Here is a 25,360-nt window from a genome sequence, read left to right on the forward strand (position 1 = left end):
GTCAGCAGATTTTTGTTCTGGTTATTGACATAAAAATGTGCATTCATTTGAGATCTTTAATTGGCCATAGTCAAGCAGTGCGTGTTGGATCTGAGAACTGCCTTTTCTATTTTGCTCCCAGCCCTCAATAATAAGGCAGAAAAGACAACAAAAGGGGTTGGGTTGCTCTCATAATAGATGGTCTCTTCTTTGCTTTGCTTTCCAGCTGCTGCAGAACAGAAGGAGAGGTGCCATCCCCCTTCTGTCCCCTGTGTAGTGATGTTTTGGTGCTGTATTTCAGGCTGTTTTATGCAAGCTCAAACAATGACAGAATCACAGAATTGTAGGGGTTGGAAGGGACCTCAAGAGATCATCAAGTCCAGTGGATGCTAGTATTGAGTCAGTGGATGCTAATATGGGGTATTAGTAGTGTTTCCAAAGGAAACCTGCAGCTCTGTTGCAATCTCAGCATTACAGGGGTTTAGTTTTTTCTTCTTTCTGCTGTTGTGCCTTTTATACGTGATATGTGCGCTGCTGGTTCCATGGGTCTTAAGTGGAGAAGGGGGGGCAAGAGGGGGAAGGTAGAGGAGTAGAACTGGGTACCCAAAAACATCTATCTGTACCATAGGCCTTTAATACCTCTGTAATTATGGTTTTCTTACCTTCATGTTCTTTGCTGTAACATGAAAGCAAACACCAAAACCGCAGTGTTATTATTAGCGCTGCACTCTTGGCCTTAAGCAATAACGTCATAAAATTTATACACATATCTGCCTTTCAGTTCTGCTAACCTTCCACAGCAGGGCTGTAGGCAATGCCACTTGCATTCTCTTCAAAAGTAAAAAGAGGGAGGGAGAGCTGCAAATAGGACCTCCCAAGGCCATGCTGTGCTCCATCTCGTGACCGGAGTGGGCAGGTCAGGAGGTTTCACGTGCAGGCAACCATTCTGAATGCCGACACGTTAAAGCAGCTTGTAGGTCAAGCTTGGACAGGTGCAGCATGAAGAGCTGGCGTGGGCCACGTCGGAACTACACGTCCAATGATTTCCTGCCTCCCCAGGATATCTGAAGAAAGCAGAAAGGATTCGTTATCTTCCATCTCTATAAGCAGTTCTTCACCCCCCTCTCACTAGTGGGTGTGCAGCTCTCCTGAAGCATTGCAGTGATCTCTGGCCATAACATTTTACTCCAGATAACCTTTTGCTCCAGAAAAAATGTGCTGAGGTGTAGATCTAAGAATTGAAGTGCTATGTTTTCATCAGTTACCATTTCAGTTATTACTTTGGGCTTGAAGCTAAGTGTAAACTGCTAACATTGCATGCGGTTTCCACACGAATAGGTAGTCAAGTGGTACATGCAATAAAGATAATGTTACTCAGATGGTAAGGACGTTTCTTTGTACAGGGCACAATTTTCTGTACTTCTTTTGGATGCTATATTAAAGCCATCTGACACTCATCATCCCATTACAGAAATGAGCAAACACGTTCTTACCAACAAACCTTGCCATTCAGGGAAAGAAACGGGTTTCTGATGCTTTTCAAGTTCATTGACTTCACCCAGTTGAAGGCATCATACCTTTGAGTCTGATAAATTACTTCTTCATGGAGAGCTCTTATGGAGATGCTAATGGACAGATTAAAAAAAAAAAGAATTTAAATCAAAGTCTAAATCCATCTTAATAACCCAAAAGGAATATGCAGACAGACGTTCAATCTTTCAGCATGACTGCTTCCAGGCCTAATTTGAATTCAACTCTTTAGAATATACAAAGCCTTCTCCTGTTAGGCTGCGTAGGTCTAACCTCAGCCTTCTGAGGTTGAACTTGGGGTTTTTTTGCAGTCAGGCTGGTTCTCGGGCTGTAAGGACAAAAGCAGGCATGTTCCCTTACAGTCCAGGGCAGAGCAAGAGTGAGCTTCAAAGAAATGTAGAAAATAACCAGGAAACTGGTTAATATGCTGTAGAGGGGCCTAGCAGCAGCTCAGCAGGGCTGGGTTTTATAAATTCACACAGAATATTTATTTTATGATTGATCTGATTTGATCGACTTAAAAAAATGATGCTGTTTCAGAGAAGAAGACTAAGGGGGGACCTAATTAATGTTTACAAATATCTTAAGTATGGGATACAGGGGGAATTGGCCAGCCCCTTTTCAGTGCTCTGTGGGGACAGGACAAGGGGCAATGGCTGCAAGTTGGAGCACAGGAAGTTCCGCACCAACATGCAGAAGAACTTCTTCCCGCTGAGGGTGAGGGAGCCCTGGGACAGGCTGCCCAGGGGGTGTGGAGTCTCCTTCTCTGGAGAGATTCCAGCCCCGTCTGGACGCCGACCTGTGCAATATGAGCTGGGGAGCTGCTTTGGCAGGGGGGTTGGACCCAATGATCTCTTGAGGTCCCTTCCAACCCCTGTGATTCTGTGAAGTCAGAGATGGCATGGAGTGACAATAAATAGGCATGTTTCTGTGACTTCAGTATCGCTGTAGTTTATGGGGGCTGTTCGGAAAGGAGCAAAAATACATCCTGAATTCTTTCATTTAAGAAAACAGGTGAATGGTACTTTCAGCGCTTAACATGACATTTCCTTAGAATATGTAAATATATAGTCCCATTCATTTATTTCTGTCAATTACGTTATAATAAATACAGGATTTATATGTATCATGTAAAACAAAGAAAATGTTATGCTGTGTAGTTAACCCTTCAGCAAAATTAACTCAGACGAGTGTGCAGAGCTTGGTTTTTAGCTGAATTGGAGAGAGACAATATTTATGTCTAACCTCTTTTTTATGTGTCTTTTTATATCCTATGTGCTGCATTGCAATGCCATCACTGAAGAAGTCATCTCTGGAATGAACCACTTCTCCACATACCAGAGCACCAGCATCCTGAATTTGTTACATCAAAGGATACAGGCTGAGAAGGCAAATAATTAAATGACCCGTAACGCAGGTGAATTGTACTCTTGGGATCAAAGGGCTCCCCTGCAAATACTGTGTGCTGCTCCGTTCTGCCAGTCATACAAACTGCCCTTTGGCTGCAGTGAGGTACCTTTTGTCCACCCATCAGAGTGAGGGGTTTCCAAACAGGATCTTGCTGTTTGTTTTCCCTGCTTGCTAACTGTTTGGAAAATACGAAGAGGAATGTAAGATTTGGTCAAAATTGAAATTCTGTGGCTACACTAGTACTGGGAGGCTAGGCTTCAGACAACTGCTTTTGGGTGAAGGAGATAGTTACTAACAGTCTGTTTTGGAAGAGAACAGAGATGGCTTGGCTAAGACCTTGTCTGGTGCAAGAAAAGAGTATGGGAAAGGTTTAAATCTTATCCTGAACCGTTGTTTTAGCATTATTTGATGTAGCAATGTGTCTTGTGAGGAGTGGGCTTGTGGCCCAACCAGACTCATTAATGCCCTAATATAATCAGGCCTGAGGGTCGAGCGAAGACATGTTAAGGCATGACCAGGATGCAGTAACAGGAGAACAGAAGCCTGTGAGAATGATAAGAAACTGCAAGATGTTAACAACTGCCTTATAATATCTGTGCTGTGAAGCAGACATCCTTCATCTTATGGCTTCTCTGATTCTGACAGAATCAGCTGCTCTCCTGCAGGAAAATAATCTGAAATGTACATGCATGTGTGTGGTGCAATATTAAGAAGAATAAGAAGCTAAAGGTATCGGCTGTGTCTTGATCGCTAGCTGGTGTATCTTTACGCACTGCCATCACAAGTCAGAGGCACTGCTAAGTGGCTCAGTGCTAAGAATAAAAACCTGAATTTGTTGCTTGATAATACCAAAATATTTCCATTCAAAATGAAGCACAAGTGTGTAGCCACAGGAATCTTTGCAAGATTCATTAAATGCTGCCTGTTACAGTAAAGCATATTCAGGTGTATGAATGAACCATGGATTTTGACTGCTAGTCTGTTCTGCTCTAATGCTAATCTGGTGTGATTAATTCCTTGTGCAACTTTATGTAAAATAACTGCACACTTTTTTCTTTATTATTTTTTTTATTACCTTGTTAAAGTTCGTGGCTTAGAGCTACACTTTTCATGAGGTACTTTCCATCGCTGTTTAACTTCCTCAACTATTGTTGGTGCTTCTTTTCTGCTTCCTAGTGTCTGTGACCTAGTAAAGCTTGATAAGGAAAACAGCAGCTGGCAGGACCTATTGGTTACTGCAGAAATAGTACATTTTATGGGTGGAACTAGGGGGCATAGCCACTAAATATATCAGAAATGGAAAGTAATTGTTTCACCTGTATGGTGTCTGTACTGGAGAGGAGGACTGTTTCCCCTTTGAGGATTTTAAATAAAACTCACTTCAGCCCTGAGGATCTGGCTGTTAGGCTGAACAGGTCACTTCCAAAATTGCAGTTCCCCTTCCCTACCCTTGTGCTGTGAGTAGAAACGTAGTGTTAAGTCTAAGTTGTCCTGAAACTGAAGTTAGCTGTAAAAGTCTTCCTGACTCTGAAAGGAGCAGATTTATACTACAGGAAAGGCTTGTCTAATGCCAAGATTTTTACTTGGGATCTCTAGAGCTAGAAAACCTTACCATGTGATCGAAATAACACTGTTCGCACTGGCGGGAGAAGAATACTAGAGAAGTGCAGGAGTTACCTGCAGCTGTTCAGGGCAGAAGATGACTTATGGTCCTCTTACAGAGCATAATAAGGCATAAGTTGAATAGTATATCTGAATTGTGGATAATAATAGATCACAGAATTTGGCTGGTAAAGTGTAACTGCCTGTAACCAGTAAAAGGCCTTTACTGTGTGTGGACAATTGCTTCCTGTCTCTTAATGGTTTGGCGAGTAATTAGGTGAGGATTGTATCCTACCTTCAGGGTTGCAGTGGCTTTTATAACTGCATATCATTAAAATTAGTTCTGCTGTGACTGGGCAGTAACGTAAGAAGTGATTTTACCTTCATACAGTGGCATCAGATGACGTGTCTGAGAGACTTGGTGAGGTTATGTTGATTTATTATGAAACGTGTTGAAGTAATGCAACTCCTGGGTGGGTATTCTCATTTCAAAGTAGTTTCTTCACAGTAAATGTGTTTGCAATCCTATTCTTACATGCAAAGTATATCCTTCAGAGGATCTCTTCATGTGGAGACAAGTTCCTTTGTAGTGTTCAGTGCTAGGTTTTGAGTGGAGAGTGCCTTCAAACCCAAGTTAATATTAATCTCTACCTAGTGGCGGTTCCTGTTTGCAAGAGCAATTTCATGAGGAAGAAGAAAACAGTGCTTTTTCACACTAATACCTCTTTTCATCCTAGGACAACATTTCACTGTCTGTACCAGAGTTGCCTGATACCCAATCCCCAATCCTGGTATGCTCTTCCCTTTGAAAGTGGCATTATAAATCTTCTTAAAGTTATGTCTCACTTAGTGTGCACAGCAGGGCACAGGCCATTGAAAACACAGATTTAGAATGAGCAGAGTTTGGTGGGATGGGGGTTTTGTTGTTTTGTTTTTTTTAAAGTTACATAATTTAATTAGTACACAGGACATTTTCTAATGTGCTTACAGTGGTGGGAGTTTGGTCCCATATATCTGGTATTAGTTAAATGATTGGAAAGTTCACTTTAGAATGTATGTCAAACTTGGACCAAAACTCACAAGCAGGATTGAACACGTATGCTTGATCTGGATCTTCCAAGCCACAGTTTTGAGTGAAGTGCTCTCTTGTCTTTGTGTCAACATGGGATATATTTTTCCTGGCTCAATCTCCCTACAAACATGAGTTATTTCAGGTGAGAAACAATGGTCTCTTTTTGATCAAAGTAACTGCTTTGTGGATTAAATGTCTTTGAAGCAATAATTCTTAAAAAATAATTAAAGACCAATGAAACTCAATTTACAAAGAAATTCAGTTCGTTTTTGCTTTTAAATAAAAAATGGGAGAATATGTATCTTTGTTAGAATCATTCATCCTAGAATGACTTGTAAACAGCTCATGGAACCCTGTAGAGTGTCCTCTCTTTGTTTACGTAGAGATCTTCCAGTCAATATGTTTATATGACACCTGAAGATAAAGACAATTATTTCTTCTGTTATACGCTCTTTCCTTACTGAAGTACTGCTGGGTGGAAGGAAGTTATTAAAACATTCACCTGGTCTTTGGGTGGTTTATTTACTATGTAATATGTGTTCTCTGAACACGAATTTGAAAAAAGGTAATTGCAGCAAACACATGATGCTTTGCTAATTTTTAAATTTTGCTAATTTTTAAGCTTCCTATTTTTTTCTCGTTTGACCATGTTTTCAATACTGTAGGAGCCAAAGTTTTGCAGACTTAACTTGGATCAGTAATTACTAGTAATTAGTAATTATAACGAGTTTTGATAAGCATATCTTATAGCTAAACATTGTTAGCTTACCTTTGATGTCTAAAATTATCTGTACACCTGCTGTGTTTTGACCATCTTATTATGGCTGGTTCATGACATGTTCACTTATTTCCAAATACCTTCTCACAACTCCTCCTTGGTGTAAGGCAGTCTGTTCACCTGTCTTCAAGGCCGCTGTGTTTTGAAAATGTGATTACCAAATACCTCTCAGCATGAGTAACTTTCGTATTTCTTGGGAATTCAAGGATGTTGTCAGGGCCTATGTCTTCTGTGAGGAGAGCCAGGCCAGTGGCAGGCCTGCTGCCTTCCCTGACAATTTTTTTTTTCCTTTCAGTATCTGTGTAACAAAAGCTGCTTGTTAGAGATTTCTGCCAGGGCCCTTTGCAGAAAGCTCATTAAGCGTGGCAGCAAGACAAGTACTGTGATTACCAAAACCAATAATCCACATTTGACCATTGACAATATCCCTCTTGAACTTCTCCACTCATGAAACCAATTGTCCAATCCAAAGAATTCCCCCCCTTTTTTTCCTCCTTTTTTTTGTTTGTTTTTGTTGTATCTTTGGTGTTTGATTTATTACTTTCTGAATGCTGAGTGGTCAGACTGATTCATGCAGCACATGCCATCAACGTTTTCAGAACCATGTCTGTGAGCCAGCAACAAAAACCAGTTGCTGCACTATTCTGTAAGGTGGCATATTTTACAGAATCCACATCTTGAGCTAAGTGCCTTAATACCTTTGCTGTTTTATTTGTTTGCTTTGCCAGGCAGGAGTGTCAGGACTGCAGGTAACACCAGCCTCACGTTTTCGTGCAGGCACCCATTGTAGTCTCTGCTCCTAGGCTGTGCAGAAATCAGTATTTCCCTAATTTTCATTTACCACAAACACATGCATATTTCAAAGACTGTTAGATGGTTCATTATGTCCCACAGCAAAATTTGTAGTCCGCTGCGGTTGCAGTTGGAACACTTGACTTCAGTTACTGGGATCAGGATCCCGTCCTGGTTCATGCAAGCTTGATTTCTTCTGGACCTATGGCTTTATCCACTTGGTTCCCGTATCTGTAATGACACAGGCAGATCTCCTTCCCCAAGTTAGTACCTGTAACTTCATTTCTTACTAACACCTGACATTGACTTTCTTTCTTTTTTTTTTCTCTATTTTTCTCTTTTTTTTTCTTTTTCCTTTCTTTTTTCTTTTTTGTTCCCTTCCAAACCTCCTTTTAAACCTACTCCATGTTTCACCATTGGAGGTACCAAACTGTCCTGTGGCAGACATAAATAGTTCAAAACAGAGAGCTCTGTTTAATCAATCAGCTGGGGAGGTATCTTTCTCTCCCCTTTTTGTTTGTGAAGCAAGACGCTGGAGAGTTTGATTCATGGGTTCCACTATGGCTTGTCCTGTGGGCAAATGTGGTGTCCCTGTAAAATAGGTAATGTCATAGGTGATGTCCCATAACCGGTAAAGAAAAAGGTTTGTGTTGTTTGTGCTATATCTTCTGGGCTGTTGTTGTCGGTTTTGATTTCATGGGGTATTCAGGTGCTGCTGTGGCAGAGCACACGTGGCGTGGGATTGTTGTTGAAGTATCTTAGCTGATTAGTAAAAAAAAATTCATGTGACTTCTGAGCTTGTGTAAAGTGGTCTGCTGAGGGAGCAGCACGTGCCAGTGCTACCAGCCTGTCTGCTCTCTGATTTCCTTCTGCTAGACCTTGAGTCAGTCAGCTAGTCCAGCGTGGCTGCGAACATGGGTAATAAAATACTGATGTGTAATGCCACAATCCAGTTAATATTTCTAAGCAACTTCTGAACATCATTTAACGTGCTAACCTCAGCTCTGATCTCAATCCTCTGAGGTGTTATGGTACTTTTATCAATCTGTCAATCCACATATTTCCACACTGGCTTCTTTGGAATTTTCTGTGGAGTAATCTGTAATCCCTTGCTTTTCTACAGTTTCTTTTTTTTTTTTCCTTCTTTTTTTCTTTTTTCTTTGTTTTTTTCTTTTTTCTTTTTTTTTCTTTTTTCTTTTTTTTTTTCCTACAGTAATCTGTAATCCCTTGCACTGTTAACTCATGAATCAAACTTTCAATGTTCAAGTTTTTTCCCCACAATCAATACATCAACCATGTAATGATAAAAGATTAGATCAGGATGTGTTTTTGTACTGGACCAAGTGCCCAAGCTACAGAAGTCTGGCCCATAGTTGGTGAAGCTTTTATGCCTTGTGGGAGCGCACCCAGTGATACCTTTTTCATGGGTTCATTTTTGTTTATAGTAGGGACTGAAAAAGCAAATTTTTCCTAATCATCAGAGTGTAAAGGCATAGTGAAAAAAACCCCCAATATTTAAAAAATGTTGGCATGTTCCACAGACTTGTGGAAGGCTTGATATGACCCTTAGTCAGTAGCTTCCCTATTAAATCTTGTAGATGGGCAAGTGGTTTTTTTGGGCAAGCCAGACATTGATCAACCCAAACGGGGATTTTCTGGTTTCCAGGTTAAATTTTTGAAGTAAGCTGCCCACTTTCAGTGGTTGCTGTCAGAAATCCCTTTGCTCAGTAAAAGCAGCTTTGCTCTCAGTGGACAAAGGCATCCCTGAACCCCCAGCACACACGACCGAAGGCTGCAAACTGATGCGTTAGACAAGCGGCATTGCGAGGCGCGAGTTGTCCCATCCGATCCGTATGGATGGGGGGGAGGGGGGCAGGGGGAGCGGTTCTCCCACTTCGACGGCAGTTCCGCCAAGGCGCCCTGCTGCGCGGCGCGATCTCGTGGGTCCCGTTCGCCACCCGCCGTGAACCGCAGCGCGACCCCTCCGCTCACTGGGGCTGAGCCGTGGGCGGGCGCTAGGACCTGGCGGAGCACCAGGACCCGCCGCGCGGTCTCCATGCTCCCACTGCCTCCCACCGTGAACTCTCCGCCACCTGCTCATCCCCACATCAACTTTTCCCAGGTAATTCCCGCGATTATGCAGGAACCAAAATACCCTGATGTAACCGTTTTTCACGCTCTGACGCCACCTTGTGTGCCCAGGCTGGGACGAGCAGCCCCTGCAGAGCCTCTTGGGCGTCAGGGGACAGTGATGCATCGCTGAGTTCACTGGGGGGTGTGGGTGGGAGCGGGTGCGTATTGATACGAAATGTGCCCCTGATCCGATGGTTGTCCAAGCAGATACCTGTCCATCTTTCAAGGCGGTTGTTAACATTCTTGCAGTCTGTTATCTCATGGCTTTTCTCACAAGCTCCTGTTCTCACAGACACCTGCTCTCCTGTTACTGCATACCAGCATGTCTCTGCTGGCTTCCCCAGCCCTTATTATATGGGGATAATAAATCTGGGTGGGCCACAAAACCCACTCCTCTCAAAATGCGTTGCTACAAGTAACATTTAATGAGCTCTTGGAATGTTAAAAAAAAATTACATATATTTTATATATATAAATATATATAAAACTGAACTTGTGTTAATGATAGTGTATATAGTAGGAGACAGAGTTTACAGGGATTTGCATTACCAGGCCATTTGAAACACCGCCAGACTTTTGTCCAGCCAATCCTCCATGCTGTGTACTAGCAAAAGGCACAAAGCGTACCTTGTGGTCATCTGGGGAACTGCTGAGAGGCTCTGGAAGGCACTTGTTCTCTCTCTAGAAAGAAATGGCCTGGTATGGGATAAAACAGGGATTTGGGGTTAACAGTAGCTACCTGATGGAATGAGACCACCTCTTTACTCTCCTGAAACGCTGACAGTCTGATGATGCTGCATCACAACCGGGCTGCTCAACACCTGCCGCCTGGACCTTTGTGATATGGCACAGTCAGTTTCCTGGGATTTTTACCCTTGTAGCTGTGGTGGGAAACAAAATGAGTTCTCCTATATGTTATACACTGTAGCTTGGTCCTGGACTTTTCTAAACATCCCCCAATATGCAAAGGGGAGTCTTCTAACAAGTAGTCTTGGAGCTACTTTGCTCTTGCCCTCTCTTCTTTTTTCTTGTGGACCAAAGAAGCAGTGATGTGTGGTACTGTCTGAGACCTAAGGAAACAGGTAGGATCCGAAAAGTGAAAAATTCCGTAAATTCTTTTTCTGTGAAGCAAGAAGTTCCAGTTCCAACTTTCTTAGAAGTTCAACAGATCTTCCAGTCTTTGGGGAGAAAGAGCCATTGCTCTAGGAAGAAACGTAGGACTTGGGTATCAAGGTTGAGTCAGATACCCTTATAAAGCAACAAATCAGTTTTTGTAAAACTTACTATGAAATTATAAATATCTGATATAAAAAGCTGTATGTGAATACAGATGCTGTTATAATGGAGAACTTAAAAAAAAGTTGCCTGATACTTTTCAGTCAGCTTCAGCAGCTTATACATATTCGTGTAAATTCAGTAACTACTATACCAACACTATGTAGTTTTGCTATGGAAATACTGTCTTCCAGTGCTGATGTGGAAAAGCAAAGACACTGCTGTTAAATCTACCTTACATGTGACTGAAAAGCTGAGAAAAAATAAACCCTACTGTAGCTTCTGAATGTAAAGTTTAACCTTTAGGAATTTAGAGCAGATGTGCTCTGTAAAAAGAGCCCTGGAAATTTTATTAAGGTGGTGAATCACGGTTGTAAAAAGGTGCTGAAGCAGTGTCATAGGTCAGGGTTCATTAACTCTTAATTGTCACATCTGGATTCCATCTGATGGATGATGAGTTCTTCACAGCCTTTTTCTCAGTGTCTTCAGGCAACCAGCTTCCAGAGCTGCCTCTTTCAAAAGTATTTCTGACAGTGACCCTGGTTAATGTTCTAAACCTCTTCGGCCATACTTGAACTTGTCTTTTTCTTGTTGGATTTTCTTCTTTTCTTGTACCCTTTCTGTGTCGAGCTTTCTTCTGGAGAGAACAGAGCAATCATTAATAACTTATCTAGATTTTTGAGAGATCTAAAAAGTTTACCTACTTATTTTTGAAGATCAGAAAATCCTTATATACATTAAGAATAGAAAACGTTAAAACTTTGTGGAGCACCAAGTGCCTTCTGATTTCAAGCATAACTAAAACCTCATGTCTGGGTAACAGAAGGAATCATCTTTCCTGTCTATGAAGATTACAGTTTGATTATTTTTTTGGTGCAATTTAAGTACTGACAAGTACAGCTCTTTAAAATGAGCAAGGCAATAATGCTCTGTTGTTACACATTAATTTCATTAGCATGATTTGTAATAGGGAATTTTCTGTTATAGAGAGAAATGAGAGTTGTAAATCCAAATGTGCTTTCTGAATTCATACAATCAAAGTTTAAGATTCCAGGAGCTTGTCTGTTCTTGGCTGTTAGTACTGTTATAAATATTTGAAAATCGTTATTTTATATCCCTGATATGCTGTGCCAAAATAAAACAATCAAGTAACTGTAAGCACCTAGAACACTTCTAACGCTTCTCAGGTTACTGGTTTTAAATCTATTGAAACATATACACTTAAAAGGCCCTAAAGTTTTGAAAGTACTTATTATAAATCCACATCACCATTATTAACAGACAGAAAGCTCCCTAGAAGTATTACCAACAGCAGATATCTAAAAGTGTATTTTTAAATGTTTTTTTCAAGTGCATTCCATTTTTGTTAATGAATTTGTTTTTCTTTGGAATGCCACCACCGTGAGATCCTCCTACCAGAACTGTCTGATACCGATTTTTCAGAACCCCATTGGCACTTAATGTTTCTTTTAAAATATTTCCAGCCTTGTATAATAGGAAGAAATGTCACAGATGAATCGAGTGTCCTACTTCCCGCTTGTGTTACCTTCTTGAAGAGGCCACTTTACTGATTGCTAAATGCATTTGGATGCGGCTGTATGTGCATTTAGATGTAGCTAGCTATGTGACCAAGAATACTAGCACAGTATTAGTCTGTTTGTTTGAGTTTATTATCTGAGCAGGGGTTTAATTCTTTTAGTTATAATCCTGAAAAATTCAATATGCGCAATGAAATTTAATTGGCCTGTCATACCCTTGTTTCAGTACCTGCTCTGACCTGACTTGGATTAAAAGAAACTTCCTATGCTCTCAAAAAAAAAAATACAACCTGGTGCCGCTCTCCAGGACGAACTGACTGTGTGACTCTGGGCTCTGTGTATCAGCATGAGCATCGCTCCTTCACAGCCTTGTTTTCCATCATTTATTCTGTGTCAGGGTCTGCTTGATGGCAATTTAGCTGTGGTGCACTAAGCTCATTAACCTGTAATTCCTTGATTCTGCCCTTAATACCCATGTGTCTGAGAGCATGAAACAGAAAACAGATGGATTATTTGACAGCATCTCTGGTCTTTAGCACAACCGCACTTTTATTGTCGGAAAATTGACTTTTCCCCTGTATTTTATCTAGAGACAAGGAGCTCGCTGGCTTTACTTTCACCCTACAGTATCTTAACTCCAGCCTGGTGTGGGCTTTTATTGTTTTCTTTAAAAACAGAAGGAAGTGAGAGATGACTAAATATACTCATAAACCATTTTTATGCAAAGCACTCACTTCTCTCTCAAGTGCTAATGTGCTACTTCCCCATGGAAGCTCTACTAATATTTCTCATGTTACAGTGGGACATGAATTCTAGTGTGAGTTCTCAGATGTTTGACCTTTATTAGCTATATAAAATGGAATATAATCCATCATTAGGGCGTTACTCCATTTCCAGATTTTTTTCTCTTGGACCACCATTAATTGTTTTGAAATTGCAGTCTTTGAATAAGCTGAACATTCTTCAGCTCTTATATCTGATCAGTGCGTTCTGTCATCAAAGAAAATGAGGCCAATGTGTATTTGACCTGCTGTGTGAATTTACAGCTAGGAAAAATATTACATTCCCTGAGAAGAATGCTGCTGTCTTTAGATGTTGTGAAGTCTGGTTCGATCATCTTCCTTGTCGTTTTTTTTGTTACTCCCTCATCTCCATCTACTCCTCCACACTCTCTCCGTAACTGACCGGTCCTGAAACCCTTAGGCATCTGTGATTTTGCCATTAAAACATGCACTTTTGTTATTACAGCCTTCCAAAATACAGTTATACAGTACTTCAAATATTTGTCTGACCTGTCCTTTAATTATCTGGTCCCATATTTGAGCTGATACTGGAGACTGGTCTCTGCCCTTGCCTTAGTAACCAAACTTTTTTGATTTTTTAAATTTCTGGTTGGGCTTGTGAGCCTTGCTTAGGCTATGGCCAGTCTGTGTAAGTATGTAAAGCCGCAGAGCTGCTCTCCTGCCTGTTGGATTGCCCCATGTGCACGGAGAGTGCTGACAGTTTGCATCTCAGTGAAAGAAGTTCCCAAAGCCCTGCGTTTCAGGTACACGAGTGAGTAACAGCCAGTATAGGCTGCTTTTAGGGGAGGAGGTCGCACAGAGAAACAGGAATGTAGAATAGTGGGGGCTATGCTTCTCTCATTGCTGTTAATTTCTAACAGGTTGGAAAGGCTTCTTGAGAAGGTTTCTGGAAGTCAGGAGCATCCCTTGCAATGGAACAGGGAATGCAGGAGCCTTCAACCCAGAGGTGAGTAGGTTCCTCATTGTATTTAGACAGAAGTCACATGAAATTCAATCAGGCACTGCTTTAGGTCACTAGGCAATTTTACCCAGATGGTGAAAAAGGTTAAAGAAAAGTTACAAGTTAATTCCCCAGGTTTCTTTCCGTTCCCTCTGCAAATCCAACATGTTGTTATGGGCTTTGGTTTTCCCTAGTCAGAACAAGTGCATAGCCAAGTCTCTCCAGTCCTGGCATTATACTTTGTAGGTTTAGTAGGGAACATACAGGTGAGGATTGATGAAACTGGGACGTTTGCATAGAAATATGTGATATTTCCATGCAAGGCGAAGTCTTTATTTAAAAATTATTTAGTAATTCCTAATAATTGGTTAAGAAAAATAATGATTAAGTGTTTCCTTTCCCTCAGTGCTTTGTACCCTTGGTAAAATCAGATTTACTTCCTAGTACAAAAAAAAAAAAAAAGCTCTCAGTGTTACCTTTTAAAATTATTTTTCTTTTGTTATTAAATTTCTTGCAGTGCTTAGGGCTCAGCCCATTCACTTTTCATTCTGTAAAGCAGCAGCTGATGCACCACGCTTGTTCCCTTTGGTTGGATTTTGGAAGCTTTGGCTTTCAGAAAGGACTAATGTAATTTTTCTAGAAATAATCTGTTCTTTTTTAAATGTGTATTTGCATAGCTTACTTGGGCCATTTTTGTTATAAGAAAGAGAAATAGAAGGGTTTTTTTCCTGGAAATCTGCGTGCTTGCAGTATTCCATGTGACTCCATGGAATTGCAAGGCTCACCAGCAGTTCATAAGCAAAAGAAATTATCACTAGAGAAATCCTAGACATATTAAACTTCACTAATAAAAAAATACTGAAGATGTTATATGCACATATATCACCTTAAACATTTCAGAGAAGCATACTTAGTGTTTGCCTTGTCACTGCACAGTGCATCAGTACTCGGATCGTTATCGCAGTTTATAAAGGAATCATCAGAGTGATCACATCAGACAAACATCACTTTTATGGTCACTTTTCTTAGCTATCAAGGATCAAAAAAATCTGAAAAGTATGTGATTTCATTCTCTTGTTCCTCTTTGGGTGTCTTGTCAATAGACAGCTCATTATAGGTCTCTGGACCCCATGTAAGCAAACTGAGATCTAGTTAACCAGGCGTGATGAAGCTGCATATGCTGCTGCTGTACCTCAGTGCCTTCCTGTATTGCTTACAATATAAGGGATAAAGCAAATTCCAATGCACCTCTGTTCTTGCCACTACCTATGGGGACTATGCAGAATCCCTGTGTCTTCCTGCATAATATGTGGTTCAGCTGTAGTCATCCCTAATGCAGCCATCCTGGCTTCCAGTGTATCTCGTTTAAGCTCTGACTGCAAAGGCAGGCTCCGAAGATGTAGACAGGATGAACCCCACTCTGATTTTAAGATCTTCCTTGCAGGATAGCTCTGCCTGCCACACTACTTTGCTTAGCCTATGTTGAGGAGGTATAGCATTCCCTGTCTTTACCTTTCCTGGGATGTGTAGGCCAGTGGCTTATGCCAGAAAATGCTTGTAACGAACAGCTGTAAGAAGTGTTTGAGGTGTTCTCTTAAGAGCAGCCCTTCTTGGGAGCAATGTTTGTTAGAAGTTGTGGAAAGCAGAGTCAGCCCTGCACAGGAGAGAAGGGCTCCAGAAATGTTAGCTGGGACTCAAGAGTCCTACCAGGCTGCAGCAAGGGATTTACTGCCTGTTACTTCCCATCCCAGAAGAGAACGTTAAATGTCAATTCACTTCCCTTAGCAAGGACATCAAAAGGACTTTTAAGTCTTAGTGTTTATACACTTTATATGTTTTATGTGTGTGTTTATATATTTTATCTAATGACCAATTAATTTTTAGTCAAGATACATAAGCAGTCTCCAAAGCAGAAATCAGATTTAAAATTCACAGAATCGTGTAAAGTCAGGGGTTGGAAGGGACCTTGAAAGCTCGTCTAGCCCAACCCCCATCAGAGCAGGATCTCCTTGATTAGGTCACACAGGAACGTATCCAGGCAGGTTTGAATGTCTCCAGAGAAGGAGACTCCACAGCCTCTCTGGGCAGCCTGTCTCAGTGCTCTGTCACCCTCACAGAGAAAAAGTTCCTATTTACATTCACACAAAGCTTCCTCTGCTCCAGCTGCACCCACTGCCCCTTGTCCTATCGCTGCCATCCCTGAGCAGAGCCTGGCTCTGTCCTCCTGACTCTCACCCTTTACATATTTATAAACATTAATAAGGTCACCCCTCAGTCTCCTTCAAGCTAAAGAGACCGAGCTCCCTCAGCCTGTCCTCTTAAGGAAAGGGTTCACTCCAATCATCATCTTGGTAGCCCTGCGCTGGAATTCCCCAGCCTGAAGTACTGTTCTCACGTGGTTAGAAAGCCAGGCTACCTCTTGCTTGTCCTCTCTTTTTCAGAGGGGAGCTTGTACCCATTGCAGTGGTGAGGCAAGTCAGCCTGGGCTGGTTCCTCACCACCGGACATCACTCCCCCATCAAAGGGGCTGGGTGGGGAGGGGTGCTCCTGGGTGCTTCCAGGGCAGAATGAGTGAGACTGGGGCATTGGGTCAGTCCTCATGCCTGCAGTGCTCCGTTACCGTTGGTTGGTAAGGAGCTCTGTGTTATCGCTGGGTGTGGGTATAATTTGTGGCAAGCTGTTACTACTCTACTTTCATGGTGATTTTGTCCTTATCCCAACCCACTGTCCTTATCCTAACACACAGGGCTCCATCTGTTTCTCCTGCAGGAGCGAGGGAGTGAGTGGCATGTGGTGCTTAGTCCCTGCTCAGGGCCAAACCACCACATCCTGGCAGCAGCCATTGAAGCCTGTCCCCTCTGGCCTTACTTACAGACCCTCCTCTTTTCACCTGAATCCTCTCAGGTTTGGGAACGGGCGTTAAGCTGACCCATACCTCTGAGGTCCTGGTTGACTGGCTGTGTTAGGAAAGGAGCTGCTGCCATTTCCACCTGCTCATAAGGCTCAGCCCTTCACATATCCAAGCAGTAGTAAGTGCTAAGAATCATAGAATCATAGAATTGTAGGGGTTGGAAGGGACCTCAAGAGATCATCGGGTCCAAGCCCCCTGCCAAAGCAGCTCCCTAGGACATATCACTCAGGCATACAGACGGGTCTTGAATATCTCCAGAGAAGGAGACTCCACCACCTCCCTGGGCAGCCTGTCCCAGGGCTCCCTCACCCTCACTGGGAAAAAGTTCTTCCACACGTTGGTGCGGAACTTCCTATGCTCCAACTTGCAGCCATTGCCCCTTGTCCTGTCCCCACAAACCACTGAAAAGGGGCTGGCTGATTCCCCCTGCATCCCCTGCTTCAGATAGTTATAAACTTTAATTAGGTCCCCCCTTAGTCTTCTCTTCTCAAGGCTGAACAGTCCCAACTTACTCAGCCTTTCCTCACAGGGGAGATGCTCTAGGCCCTTAATCATCTCCGTAGCCCTTCTCTGGACTCTCTAAGACCAGATAGATGCTGAAGTTCAGAGCTGCGCTGATACCTCAGGTTTCTCACTAATCTCCCAGCCACCATCTCTCCTGTGTACAGAGCTGGGCATCGAGCTCAGGGTGTTCTGAGTCACCAGCTGGAACGAGTACTTGAAGAACCCCTGTGTGGTGTTTAGTGCAGTCAGCAAGCAGCCTCTGCTGTCACGAAGGGTGGTTTCTACCTTATGGTAACTAGAGCTTTTTGAAGAACTATTTTTATCACGAATCCTACACCTCACTCTTAGACAAACACAATCCTTCCCCAGATTTGCTGCACCCAGCTCTGGGATCCCCAGTACAAAACAGACATCAACCTGCTGCAGGAAGTCCAGCAGGAGGGCTGCAAAGATGATCGGTCGGCTGCAGCACCTTTCCCTACGAGGACAGGCTGAGAGAGTTGGGGATGTTCAGCCTGGAGAAGGCTCTGGGGGGATCTTATAGCAGGCAGCCTTCCAGCAGCTAAGGGAAGCCTACAGGAAATCTAGAGAGGGACTGTTTGTCAGGGGTGTAGTGATAGGAAAAGGGGTAATGGGTTTGAGCTCTAGGATGGTAGGTTTAGAATATTAAGAATAAATCAGGGTGGTGAGGCCCTGGCAGAGGTTGCAGGAGAAGCTGTGGGCGCACCCTCACTAGAAATGTTCAGGACCAGGTTGAATGTGGTTTGGGGCAACCTGGGCTGGTGGAGAGTGAGAAGCTTGATGAATGAATGATGACCTTTGATGAACAAGTGATCTTTTCCAACCCATCACATGCTATGGTTCTGTGATTTCTGTAGTAGTGGCAGAGTTATGGACTTGGTACCAGTGGGGAGGGGGAAGGCATTGTAGTGCCTGTATTATAAAAGGCATCTTAGAGAATTTAAGTAATTACAATTTAAATAACTTATTAAAATAGTGGTTTAGTATATGCAATCCTTCCTTTTCTTCCTCTATAGCTGCTTTTCTTTTGGGGTGGAGGGGCAGGAGAAGTGTATTCATAGGAAAGGTGAAATAAATTTTATGGGGCAAGTATTGTTTGCTAGTATCTTCCCTACTGCTTGGCCGTTTGGGTTATGTTGGATAAGTGGAGCAAAACAGTAAGTTTATTCCACTGGAATTCAGTGCACCTGGAATCAGGGTTCCCTGAGGCAGAAACCTGCGAATAGAACTGCCTTCCACGTGCCTGCGTTCAGAATAGCTTGGCATGCTGTGGAGACATGCTGTTTAAGTCTCTGGACTTGAGATTTCCAGTCTAAGAGATGCTGCTGAGAGCAGGACTTCCAGGAATTAATGTGTTGCTTCTGGTTTTAGCCAGCTCGTTCTCCTCCAGACAGCACAGTGGTGGCTCCAGCGACTAGAGATCTCCCTCCAGTGGGGATTTATTACATGAGCTCTACTTGGAACTGCTCTTCTGTCTCTCTGGCAGCAAACGCCATTTAACGTCCTGCCCCCTTTTACTGTTCTACACCAAATCTGGACCCTTTTATACTTCTTAAAAAAACCCAACAACAAAACAGCTCTGTAAAACACCTCGTGTTCTGCTTCCAGGAGCTGTGGTTTGGTTCCTGAGAGGGATTCAGGTCAAATAGAGGAACTGAAGTCAAGTCAAGGCTTACCTGCAACACAAGAAAGAACTGAAACCAGAAGATTGCTTCCCCAAGTTGTCCTTATATAGAAGACCCACAGTGGGGCTGGGGCATGAAAATTAGTTCCATATAAGTTGTGATAGTGAGTTTAGCCTCTTCTAGAAGGACATCCAGAACCCATGCTATAGCCTCCTTCAGCATGACACATCCGCTGCAGATCCCCAGGGAGTTTGCCTTCTTGTCAGCTCTTGCTCCTGCGTGTCTGGTTGTACCAGGTCCAGATCCTAACCTGCAGACCTCTGACTGTGAGCAACAGTGTATAAAGCTGAAAAGAGGGTTTGTATTACATGTGATGAGCGTTTTCTTGAACTTACACATAGGCTTTCTGTAGAATGGTGTAGTACTTCCAGAAGATACCATTATGCATGGTGTAATGATAATGATACGTGCCTGGTTTTAAATTCAGCCTTCTGAATTGAGTTTCATTTTCCTTAAGGTTATGGTTTGGAAATAGAAGTCTTTTGACATCAAAACAGGTGCAGAACAGGCATTGACTATAGCAGTTTCCTAACACATACAGTGAGGCACTTCTGCATTTGTAGGTAGCATCCATCTTCCATGCAAAGACATAACTTTGTCCTGTACTCGTTCAGTGTCCTGCTTAAGTATCTCACCTGCTCTTCTATTGGGAATTTGTCCTATTGGGGCCTTACTTAATGCTCATGCTTTTTGTGATCTGCTTTTCTTCCGTTAGAAACAGACTTTTGAAATGAGCTATTAAGTTTACATTTCCATGGATTACTGCATTGTCTCAAATGTAGGATGGTCCCAATCATTCTTCTGAGGGAGAAAAAGCCCGAATGGAAGATAAGGATGTCTGCTTCCACTTCCCAACTGTATTACTTGGTGTTTCTAGTTGGCCACACTTTACCATGAACAATCCACTCCTGGTCCTTTGGCTCCATTGCTATTTCTCATTTCTCTTAAATTAAATTACTAACTGAAAAATGCTCATCATGTTCTGCACTGTTGGAAAAGCAAACAATGTGTGAGCTTCCAGGCTGCAGGAGAACACAAAACAAGCACATGTCTTCTCACAAAAGTACAACCTTCCCCACCTAAATAACTTCAAGTATAAATAAGAATCCTCCTGCAGCCATTCTCTCTTCAGATAACACATAATCACAGGCTATCACTTTCAGCTTTTAGTAGAAGATCCTGGCCCATGCTAAGAGTTCTTTGAAGAACACCTCTTCACCCAAATATCCAGGGAATTTTTCCTGTTAGCTCTGAATCAAGATGTGTGATTTCAACACGTTGCTCATCAATGCAAACACAAAGAGGATACGTGGTTTTCATTCTTTTTTTCCCACTGTGTCTTAGGCAGATAGCTTTATTTTAGATTCTCTGTTTGAAAGTTGTTCCTCTAAACACAAAGTTTAAAAATGTTGTAGGAGAAAGACATGGGCACGTAGCAATAGGCTGAGGGGTGATGGTTTTAAATTCGAAAAGGGGAGATTTAGGTTGGGTATTAGGAAAAAAGTTCTTCAGTGTGAGGGTGGTGGATCACTGGCACAGGTTGCCCAGAGAGGTGGAGGCAACCCCATCCCTGGAGACATTCAAGATCAGGCTTGCTGCGGCTCTGAGTGACCTGCTCTAGTGAAGGTGTCCCTGCTCACTGCAGGGGGGTTGGACTAGATGGCCCCTGAAGGTCCGAATCCATTCTATGACATAACCGTGGCTGTGAAGCTCTGTTGTGGCAGGAGGACACTGCCTGGCTTCAGTGGGTATTTCTGCTAGCATGACAAGTGTAATTCGCTCTTGCAGCAGTTTTGTCCAAGACTGCTGAATGCAAGATGCTTTGAATACACTCTTAAAGTGAGAAGTAGCCCTACTGAGTATACGAAGGTCTACAAAAGGTTTGGCACCTACAAGCACCTGCATTGATATCTTGCTCTCATGTAGTACTCAACTAAGACCCAGCTTTCACTGTGCAAACAGAAAGCATGGCTGTGGTGACAAAAACGGGACACGTGAAAAGTTCTCATGCAGTTTTGAAGCTAAGCAGGTGCTGTCAGCACCACTCACATTATTATATCACTGCAGTAAGTTACTGTGGCAGCTGAGCACTGGGAAGCAGCCCTGACCTTGTCCCTTCGCTCTTGCCAGGCATAACTGTCCTGGTTTCGGTCAGGATGGAGTTAACTTCATTTGTAGCAGCGGATGGAATGCTGTGTTTGAGAGTTAAAATGGAAGCAGTGCTGATAACACCCTGATGTTGCCCTTTAAAGAGCAGGCAGTGACAATAACTTTAAGTGTGATTCCGTTACCTTCCCTTTTTAGTCTTGTAAGGCAGATCTCAGTTACTGACAGTGAAACTGCATCCCTCATCTTCGTGCCTGTGCGGAACAGCCCTGCAGATACTTGTTTGCAGCCATGGGGCTGCACACCTTGCAGGGCAGGCTTTCCCCAGCCCTGTTGAAGCACGAGGAGCTGCTGGCCTTGCTCTGTTGTTACAGTGGACGTCTCTTGGGGGGAAAAACTGTTTCTGTGCACACTGTCAGAGTGAAGTCAGTTCTCCCAGCAGCCACGCTTCGCCTGCAGAGATGTGTGTTGTTCTCTAACACCTTCCCCTTCTGTGCAGAGATGATGTAAAATCCAAGGGAGCAGAAGAGGAAGTGAGGAACCCGAGCGGCAGGAACGCAGCACGTGCTGTGATGCTTATTTACCTTTCACCCTCATCACTGTGGTTTCACAAAGTATTAAGCAGCCCAGAGTTTTACAAGGTGACACATACATTAAGAAAACTCCACTCGTGTTTCTCAGCAGCATGCCCTTACAATTGGGGCTTTTTTAGACAGAAATCCAGCTAATGCCAAATTAATTACTGTGGGATAGGGCAGAAACCAGCAGCGCTATTGCTGTGTGCCTTGGGATTTTATTTCAGTCACTTGCTTTCTCCCTCCTTTCCAGGAGAACTGCATCTGTGAGGGGATTGCCAGTGCTACCGGCTCTGGCTGCAATCCAGTCCTGCCAACAGGATGAGGTGGCATGGAAGAAGGAGATCCTCTGCTGACATTGTAAGTTTATGTTACTCCTTTTGCAGAACTAACAGGGGATGGGTTGGGTGGTGGTACCCCCAATCCCCGTTCTCTCCCCCCTCGTCTCCGATTTGGAATGGGAGAAAGGCACCCCTCATGCTTTTAATGGTATTTTCCCTTCTTTAAAAGGGAGCAAATACTTTTCCCTCAGCCTAATAAACCCAAACATTTACCTTGATTACCCTGCTATGCCAGCCTAAGCCTCTGGTAACTCCTTAGAGCACTGCTGGGAAGAGCCTGCCCTGCACAGAGCTGGCACTTGCTCACCGGGACGCTACTTGCAGCGCGGCTCAGCCATGCGGCACAGCTCAGTCTGAGCGGGCAGACCTGGCTGTGAAAGTTCCCTCTCTCACACCTTAATGGAGTTTCTATGTTTATAACTTCTACTGGTGCTCTCATCATCAATTGCTCTCCACCCTTTGCCTGGTATTCATAAAGCTCCCTAGTGTCAGAATACAGCGAGTCAACCAGCGAGACCGATCGCAAAGCCTGTAACTAGAAAAGCAGGTAGTGAAAAACGTAAAGCACAGATTTCTTTTAGATTATTACCTTCTTTGTTGCCATGGGGATCACTGTAGATAGAAGCCAGGGTAAACAAGGAGAAAATGACAAAAGCCAGCAAGATGAAAGCTACTTCAAGGTTTGTAAAGGGCAGCTCCATGAACTGTCACTGCTTCACCTAGGTAAAAAAGGAGAGGTTTACTCCTCTGGCTATGGAAAGCGACTGTTCCTAATGGAGTAAAGTCTGTAGTTAGGAGGATACTATATCCTGGTCAGACTGGTTAAGTAACTTCAGCAGGTAAGGAAACAATATTGCTGGCTCATACAAGAATGCAAGTTCAAGCCCTTTTCACTGAGGATGTAGTATGTACAGGTGCTCTAGGGGACACTTACAACAGTTACTAAAGCTGCACTTAGCTGGATGTCTATATCTGTCTGCATCCTGTGTTTATTTTATATGTGTTTATGTGTCACAGGAACATATTCTGACTCTGAAAGAGTAGTAAATAAATCCTTAAGAAAGAAAAAAGTATCTGTAAAGACCCGTAGGAAAGAATAGACTTTCTTAACAGCAAAGCTTCTAGTATATAAGAAGTCTGCGTTCTGTGTCATGGAAAATGTAACAGGAGAGAGCCCCAACATTACAATGAAATTACAAATCAAAGGCCAGCTAATAGTCAGGGGACTCTGAAGGCAATGGAAATTTAAAGTGCTCAGCTGCCCACAGGATTCAGCTCTAAAAAGCAGTCCTCCTGAAATCTGAAAGCCAGCAAGCTCATACATTGGCACTGAGCAGCTGTGAGAAACCAGAAGTGTATTAACAAAAAAACCCCAAACATAAAACCACCAACAAAGAAAAACAGATTATAGTAAAAAAAAAAGGAAGCCAGTGTTTACACCAATCCCTGGCAATCCCTGCTTATTCCATTGGGGTTTCTTTAAAATCATCCCAGTTCCATAAGATCATTTGGAATCATGGACCCACGTCACTCACAGCTGGAAGGGTCTAATGGAACGTGGTTCGCTGGCGCTCTTCGGCTGCTGCCTCCCGTGCAGCAGGAGCTGTCCACATCAGACCAGGGAGTGGTGGAAGTGGAAGAAGAAAGAGGCTTTCTTGCACTTTGCCTTCAGGACGTAAGCAAACTGAAGAAGCAGAAGTTGTAACACTGCCATCAGGGCAGTTGTTACACATTGAAGTTTGCACATTGTAAATTGTGTTGAATTTTAAGCCCTAGTAAAATATTAACATAATTGTAAACACAACTGATTAGTAAAAGAAAAAGGCCCAGCTTGATAAATATATTGGCAGGAATTGTAGAGTTCAGAGCTATAGAGATATAAGCAATAGCGATTAGGATGATCTGGCCACGTTAGCAAGAACCAAATCTGTAGAGGAGGAAGCTGTATGAAAAAATGGTCCTTCTAAAGGGTCTTTCTGGTCACTTGGTGAGGACTTTTTCGGGTTTTTGGTGTGAAGTCTCCACCTGAAAAACACAGATGCCACTTATACAAGCTAAAGCATCTGTCACCTCTGTCTGTATTAGCTACATGTTAATTAAAGCAGGTTTCCAAATTATTAGTTTTTAATATTCTGATTATGCTATTGTTTAAAAATATAAAATATTTTGACATATGTGTAGCAATGCATATTGCAGCCTCCCTGTCTGTATGATGGGCCTGCTACCCCGTTTTATGGAATAAACCAGAGAGTCGCCCATTCCAGTCAGAGGTAAACTTGGACCTTTTCTATCACTGCCTGTATCTGCACACACTGCCTGAATGGAAAACTTGCAGCTTTTCCTACATGCAGAGGGAAACTCTTCCATAACTCCATAGGTCACTAAAGCTGAGGAATCTTTCCTGCTCTTAACTGATAAAAATAAAGCTGTGTGCAACTGAAGTGGCCTAGGCTCTAAAACCATGCTACAGTTGATCAGAGTTCTTAATATAATAGCCTGCAATGGCTTTAAGGAAAGATGTTCTGCAAAACTGTTTTATTTTTTATTGTGCATAGTGTATGCATTTGTGTAAATGATATTTTTACCCACGCATCACTGTGTAGTTAAGTATCAGTCATAAAATCTTAGACATTAGGCATGGGAAAAACTTAATCTGAACAGCTGTCAGTAAAAGAACTGGTGGTTAATGACGCTTTTGCAGGCTGCAAAGTCCCACTGAAAGTAACCAGAATGTGAGCTCCTTAGCTCTCTAGCACATCACATTTTTTTCCTTTCACTGTTGGCAGTTATACTGTTAGATACAAATACTTACATCTGAATTAAGACAACACTTACTAGCAAAAATATGCATGTCAGAATAAAATTGTAATTTGACTGAATATGTAAAATCACAGCACTATGCTAAATTCTTAAACTGCAATATTCCTCTATTTGCACGTTCTCCGTTGTTTACTGAGAAAATACCACATCTCATCTTTCTTGGAGATGGATTCAATGGGCACATGCTCAATGGAAGACCAGAATCCTCTGCCTATGTCGTACTGTTGTTGTGAACAGAGAAGGTACATAATACTAGTTAACATATAAGGTTTGTGCCCCATTTTGAGGTCTTATACTTTAAGGAGGCTTAACAAACAGATCCTAATTCTGTCTAGATACCTATAGTGAAGCCAAAGAATACAGGAACGTAACCCCTTGAACGTGGCAAGTAGCATGGAAAGCTGGTTAATGCAACTCTCTAAGGGCCTAGGCCTTGTTTAATGTGCCGCTTGCTTTTTGTCTCCATAGGAATAAAAGCAAACAGAAGGACTAAGAGTGGACTCAAAAGCAACCGACTTAATTCAGCATTGTCACGTGATTCATTG

General features: G+C 42.6%; 1 long non-coding RNA gene across 1 annotated transcript; it reads left to right on the forward strand.

Moving 5' to 3' along the window:
* The first annotated feature begins 2,854 nt into the window (after positions 1-2,854).
* Positions 2,855-25,360, forward strand: LOC311194023. Its single transcript, XR_014617425.1, has 3 exons — positions 2,855-2,926; positions 21,908-22,014; positions 25,284-25,360. It is a non-coding gene; the product is annotated as an uncharacterized lncRNA (long non-coding RNA).

The sequence above is a fragment of the Gallinula chloropus genome (genome assembly GCF_964237585.1).
Source record: "Gallinula chloropus genome assembly, chromosome: 7".
Lineage (NCBI taxonomy): Eukaryota > Metazoa > Chordata > Aves > Gruiformes > Rallidae > Gallinula > Gallinula chloropus.